This window comes from Labrus bergylta, chromosome 3, assembly GCF_963930695.1.
Source record: "Labrus bergylta chromosome 3, fLabBer1.1, whole genome shotgun sequence".
NCBI lineage: Eukaryota > Metazoa > Chordata > Actinopteri > Labriformes > Labridae > Labrus > Labrus bergylta.
In genome coordinates this window covers 18,256,104-18,263,206 of record NC_089197.1, presented here as the reverse complement: position 1 = coordinate 18,263,206, position 7,103 = coordinate 18,256,104, and positions in this window count along the sequence as shown.

Sequence of the window (7,103 nt, the reverse complement as noted above, 5' to 3'; positions counted from 1 at the left end):
GCAACTGCAACATTTCTATAAACCAAATGAAGGCCCTGCTCAAAGTGTGCCGTGTCAGAGCAGAAATGCATTTAGATTACTTCATTCCACACCCTCCTCAGAGATAGCCTTCTACTACATTCACTTTGTCCGTCATATGATATTTGATATATGCATTTCCAAGATACATTTTTGAAGAAAAGCATTTTCTTGCATTTGAAGTGCTGCTATTTTATTGCCCTAAAGCCCCTATGAGCTGTGCTCTGTATTACATTGCTATTAAAAGTAACACCTTCTTAATAGGACATCCAACATGAAAATGGTGTAATTATTCACAGAGGAGATGCTATGGAATACAACTCTTTAATAATACCAAAAACAGGTTCCTGGACATTCCCATGAGGTTCATTAAGGTTTCATCTGATGCAGAAGGAATACACATGTTCATTAGTCTAATGATGTTTAATAAGTAGGCACTTAGAAAAGTGGAAATGCTAATGTGATAGTAATATTTAGCAGCATTAATATTCAAGTGTTTTGTGTCGTATAATAAGTTAATTGGGGGCCGCCCACCCCTCCTACCCCCAAAAGAATGGTAGGGGACACGCTGATATAGTTTAGCAAGCCCCTGCATAGGGACGAGACTTTGTAAACATATATATGGCTGTGATACAACCTGTTCTATGTGACTGAAGCATTTACTGCTCAACTTCTTCATATTTAACAATCGAAAATCCAGCATTCTTTGAAACTATCGGCTAGAGTCAAAATTAACTTCAAGTGAGAGAACCAAAAGTGTTTGATTCCTACTGTACATATAAAGTTAGACCAGTAAATTAAAAATTGATCTGTTGTGCAGCAGACTAAGTCTTTTCATTTAACTGTCAGCTTGGGTCAATGACATCAAGCTGGTGTTAGCAGGGCTCTCATTAAATACTGTCCACCAGACAGCCAGTAAGCCACTTCAAAAACTAAACTCAGTCTTGGTTGTTCTCCGGCTGTTCGTGCTCTTGTTCACTATTTTTTCATTATCATTCACAGAGACCACAGAGGCCATGTTGTCAAGAATCCATTTCTTAACAGTTACCTTGAATAAAACACCTTGTGTTTTGAATCACTAATACACAGTATACGATCCAAATGTTTACCAAAGGTAAACCACAAGTTATCCCATTTATTATTTCATTTAATATTGTGACAAGGATATCAAAGGTTCATACATTTAGCAGGGTTTGAGTGAAGTGTACTTTCAAAGGGCATATTACACTATTGAATCATTGTATAGATCCATGTGAGCCTTTCACTGCTGTCCTTTTAAAACTGAAATGAGAGCTGAGCCCACATTATCACTCTTTTGTTGATCACCAATAGAATCCAATCCAGTTGAGTGAGGAGGTGAATGTACACAACAGTGTATTGATATGTCACTCTGCAGGCGATGCTCTTTGTGAACAACAGTGGCTTTAAGAAAAGGCAAACTTCTCAAGTCTGATGATGTTATTATGCATGTGATGATCCATTCTACTCTGCTGTTGAAAGAAAAATGTGAGGCACTCTAAAAGCATTTGATTCTATGTCTTTAGCTGCAATGCTCAATCCATACAATTGATACATTAGTTATTTATAGCACAGCTTCACATGAACTGATGTGCTGAAAGAAAAAAGCTGTCTTCCGCCATGAACAAGAAAACAAAACAAACATATTATTATTGGCATTATCCTAAAGTGGACAGTAAAGGAATCACAGTTTTTTTTCACTTCAGCATTGGCTTTATCTTCTAAAACCGGAGGTTGCCGCTTGGTTACATCCCTTTCTTTATTTACTTCACAGCCTTAAGTCTCATTAAGCCTCATAATAACAACTTAGTTTGAAAAACAAAATCTATGTAAAACACATTTTTCTAGTTATAATACATAATAGATTCTAACTTGCATGGTAAGTGACGAAGACAGTCCTCCAACCAGCATTCTAAACCAGCCTTTGCAACTCTAGCAGGAAGAAGAGACAGTACATGAAATATGATACCGGCTGCTGAAGGTGTCATTTTGACCTGCATGGTTCAGAGGGAGACACACAGACTGCTTATGGGGTGAGGGTTGTACTGTAAAAGATGTCCGCCAGACACATCGGCAGCAGAAGAGACACAAATCGATTTTCCTGCAAGAAAGCACAGAGGGGCCTGAGTGGAGGAGGGCCTCTTTAGCAAAGCTCTTATTAATTAATAGTGTCTCAGGAGGGGATAACATGATCTGAATTCTGTTTCTTCATCACAGCACAGCAGCTAATGATATCTGAGGGAGCTCTTGTGCACAACACACCTCCAATCTGCAATGTATATATTACAATGGAGTGAAGAACACTAGAGCATCCTCTCTCTGATTTATATTAAGTATCACATGATGAGCTCTCTGTCGTGTGTCTCTTTCCATACTGAAAGCTAAGAAATTGAATATTACAGTCCTACTTCCTTCCGAGCACTGATGCCATCAGATGACATTTCTACAACCTGTTGTTTCAAACAAACACACACTTTCTAACACCAGATGCCAATTACATTAGAGGGTGGTATAGAACATCATTTTCTATATTAAGCTCATACTGTATTGTGACTTAATAACTTTCTCGGTCAAATGATTTATTTACTGCAGGAACACTGGATATAGTCCTCAATGACACATCGCTCTAACCAGCTACTCCCTTACTGCTAACAAAGTGAAACTCTACATAGAGCCTGACATACTGCAGCCAACACACTTAATGATTAGCAAACCAAAGATCTCAGAGCCCGGCAAACACTTTCTCAGTTCATTAAACAGGAGATGAAGACAATACAGTAGTTACAGTACATATCCCCCCCATTTGACTGCTTAACATTAAGAATCTGAAGAGGAGACAAGAAGGAATTTTGTGTTTTGGTGTACTTTTGGTGTATATTTCACTTAAAATAGGGTAACACTTTAATTAAGGTCACAAAATTCACCCTTGACTAGTTTCTTATTAGCATGATAATAAGTATAGTGTGTTGGATGCTAATTAGACATTATTGAGCGATTATTAGTACCTTTTTCTACATGACCATAATCTATAGGCCATTAACTAAGAGTTTGCCCTCAATACCCTCCTAATTATTGTTTATTGACAGCTAGTTCGATGTGGTACATGATTTATAATAGTAAAAGGTAAACTGACTTGAGCTTGTATAGCGTTTATCTTCTGACTACTCAAAGTGCTTTTTCACCGCATGTCACACCTACCCATTCACACAATGATGGCAGAAGCTACTATGTACACATCAGTGTATTTACCTAGTCCTATTTATACACAGGCCGCGGATGAAGCAGTGGGAGCAACTCTGGGTAAGGACTCATCGGACATGTACTGCTGGGGATCGGACTCTCAACCTTTCAGTTGAGAGACGACCACATGTACCACTGAGCCACAGCAGATCTTAATATGATTTTGCTTACTTCTACATTATAAGGACAATAGTAAGAAATTATTATGAAATAATGTTGCTTTTGCTTCACAAAGATAGCGCTACAGTCCAGTTTTTTTCAATGTTTGATGGATATAGGTTAGTTTCTTTTCGGTGCCTTATATGTCTTGTATATTGTCTGCATGTTCGTCAAATTAAGAACAATCTTTAGATTTAAAGAACCCCCCAGCAAAACCAAATTCAGGATTCTGTCTATCCTTGCCTGTTAACAGCAAAAATACAGTTTTTTAGAGTGAATAAGTAAAATTGCATGTGCAACTTACAACATTTCCTAAGAGGTTCCCTGTAAATTGTACGTGTGAACATAACTGTAGTAACATAGAACTATCTTGCAAAATTCTACTTTGAAGTAAACCCTTCAGTATGATTAGAAGAATGACTATTATAATTGTAATTTGTAATCACACAAGCTTTCCACCAATATCCAATAATAGGTCAATGAAAGATTGACTGTAATGACTGTGCTCTTGAATCCTTTATTATAGTGAAAAAGACATTCACCCTCTGCATGAACTCTCCTTGTATATTAGACTTGTAATGACAAGTTGAAGAGCATCTAACCACATTTCACCAAATCAAATGAACTGTTGCACAATGAAAAAGTTAGGGCCAGTGTTATCACAATGAGCATTATGTGTTTTTTTATTCCCACTGCTTATGTACTTTCCTCCATCCATATATCACAGGCGGGCTAAATGAGCTGTAGCCTGCACACAACAGAACACAGCACTATTAATAAACCATGAAAAGGTCAATTACACGCCATTCTATGAATTGCTGAGACCATTTATAATCACTGTCAGACACACTTAAACCCCCTAACCAAAGAATCCTTCCATCGTAGCAGATATTGCTTCTTATATTCCATACGCTCTAGGTTTAGCCACCTCACTGACATTATGCAAAACCATAAGTTCTTCATAGACAGTTCAAGCAGCTTAAAGCTCTGAAAAATGTATGACATCTATGACATCACATAAATTAACAAATCATTTTTGGCTAAATAAAATATTGTTTACTTGTAAAAAACAATAGAAATATATTTAAAGCAACCTCGGTTCATTTTTAGGTCACTGGATGGCAGATGAACTTAGCTACTGGCCAATGGACAGCCTCCAGTTTTACATTTTGTAAAATGAATGGTCAACATGTTTGGACACAAAGCTACATTAGCATCCTTTTTACCCAACAAATCTAAGTCCAAAATGTACTCTTTCAAGCTCCCAACCAACTCTTAATAATAACAGGTTTCTTATTAGCTGGTCAAGTATGTTCACCACTTAGTTCCAAAGTGTGCCTCTTTCCTTTGGCGCGGAACAGAAAGAGTTGCATATTGACCATTAATCACCTAACAAAAAAGTCCTATTGATTGACCTTTCAGCTCTGTTTTGGTCTGAGGTACACTGTTCTGGGCCACTACCTGTTAAGATACTCTGCTACCTCAGCAGCTATTTGCTAACTCTTTCGGTAGCATCTTTTTGTTTATATATTTCTATATTAGCAGTGTAGTGCACCAAACCAATTTCACAGTTATATTTAGTTTTAGAGGGTATTGTGGTTGCATTGTTATTTCTCTGGTAAATACCTGAGTCAAGATTTAGAATAGAACGTCTATCTTCTAAAATCTCCTTACAAACGGTTGCTGCCCTTTTCCCATCTCAGGAAACGGTGTGTGGATACAATAACGGATGGATGTCATACATTGGTTATCCCTTCTTCCACTTCTGGGAGTCAGACATCATCCCACCACCTCCCTAACCTGACCCATCCATAACCTCATAGGAAAGTTCAACAGCCTGGTCAGAGGGGGTTTGATGTTCCAACAGTGTCACTGGGCATAAAAAAACATCAGGGCAGAGAGGTGACACAGTCTCATGTACACATAAAAGCCCAGTTGTGTCTACTGGTGTCAGTCAGGCTGTAAACCCTGCATGGGTACATTTAGGTCAACAACACACTGAGAGACACTTTCTGCGATGAGATTGAGAGTGGACTTTAATCGCATTTGTAAGCTTGATAAAATGGCTTTATAAGGACAGCTGAGAACTGCCACTTAGCTGAAGAGGGCTTTCAAACAGAGGAGCTGCTCCAGAGAGCACTTTGTTATAGCCCTGTTTTCTTCCACCGGGTCTTTGATAGTGTTTGGCAACTTGATTTTTTTTTTTTGCTTTGGCCTACAGTATCATGTTCTGCCTGATCAGCTCTGCTTTATGTCTGTTCATTCATGTTCAGCACAGTCGCCACTGACCACTGATCAGCAGTGATGATACCGTTTTAGATGGTTGAAGTTGAATTTTAAATGACCCACATTCTTCCGCCCCATTTAAGTGGTGGAATTTGGTTTGTATTACCCTTGAATTTAAATCAATTTAAATTTGAATTTAAATCAGCTAACATCAATGGTTCATATAGGCTAATATAGGCTATAGGCTGAAAATAAGCCCAGATACTTGTCAATAGCCATGATTGAGAGCAGCAATCAAAAGCAGCCCAATGTGTCCTGTTTGCCTGTCTCTTCACATTTTTTATTCCAGTTCCTTCAGGTGACATGGAGTTTAATTCAAAAGAATAACGTATCAGTCCATTCATGCTGACTGGCATTTAGAGGCCAATCAATTGATTCATTATGTGTCATCAGATTTACATGTTGAATAGGTCCATGAACAAATATTGATTGTTTAATGTGATACGGGTACTATATATTTAACTCCACCAATTAATCATACTGAGGAGGAGGTCTTCATTGGTAACTACAGGGACCTTTAGTCTCAAATGGAAATGGGTAATTATCCAATTGCACACAATTGAGTGTCTTATTCTTGAAATGTGAGTCTCAGAAGATTAATCATCATTGATTAGAGACCCTGTGATTTGAATCTGTCGCTTCTCCAGATTAGTCAGCCATAGATCTGTGACAGCAATTTCACGCTTGTGATCAACCTATCGACTCGGTCATAACGTCTGGCTTTTTCCTGACCTCTTCATACATCACAGCTCGACCTGAGGTTACATTTACTCCTTCTGGTCACTATGGACTGGAGAACTGTGTCTATTTTAATCAGCAGAGAAATGTGTTTAGCTTGACTTATCTTTAAAGAAATGTGTGATAACATTCAGCCATTTTCACTTGCAGCTGAAACTCAAGTTTTGATTACCCTCTGATATAATTTTTGATTGCAGATGCTGTCAAAAAGACCTTTGTTTTATTAAAACATCTGGGCTTGTCACTTTCCAATAATGTACATTAGATTGTGCTGGACCAGATTCACACAACATCTTTTCACTAGCCTCCCTCCAGATGTCCAAATCACTGCTCACATCTCCACAATTTTCAGTGAGTCAAAGACTGAAAGACTGATATTGGGCTTGTTGCCAGCTGTTTTTTGGGGAAAACATTTGCGCCAATCAAAGCTCCGTCGACAAGATTAAGAATGATGACTCTATCTTCTCTAGCCAATGCCAAAAAACAAATGTTGACAGAAAAATTGCCAAGAAAATGCCAACAAGCATCAGTAAGCTGCAGGGGTACAGGTTCCTGCGAGTTGACTTTGAGAAAAAACAACTCTTACACCAACACATTTCTCTGATAGATGTGGGAAAAGTTAAGTGCTCTGAGCAGTCATAACA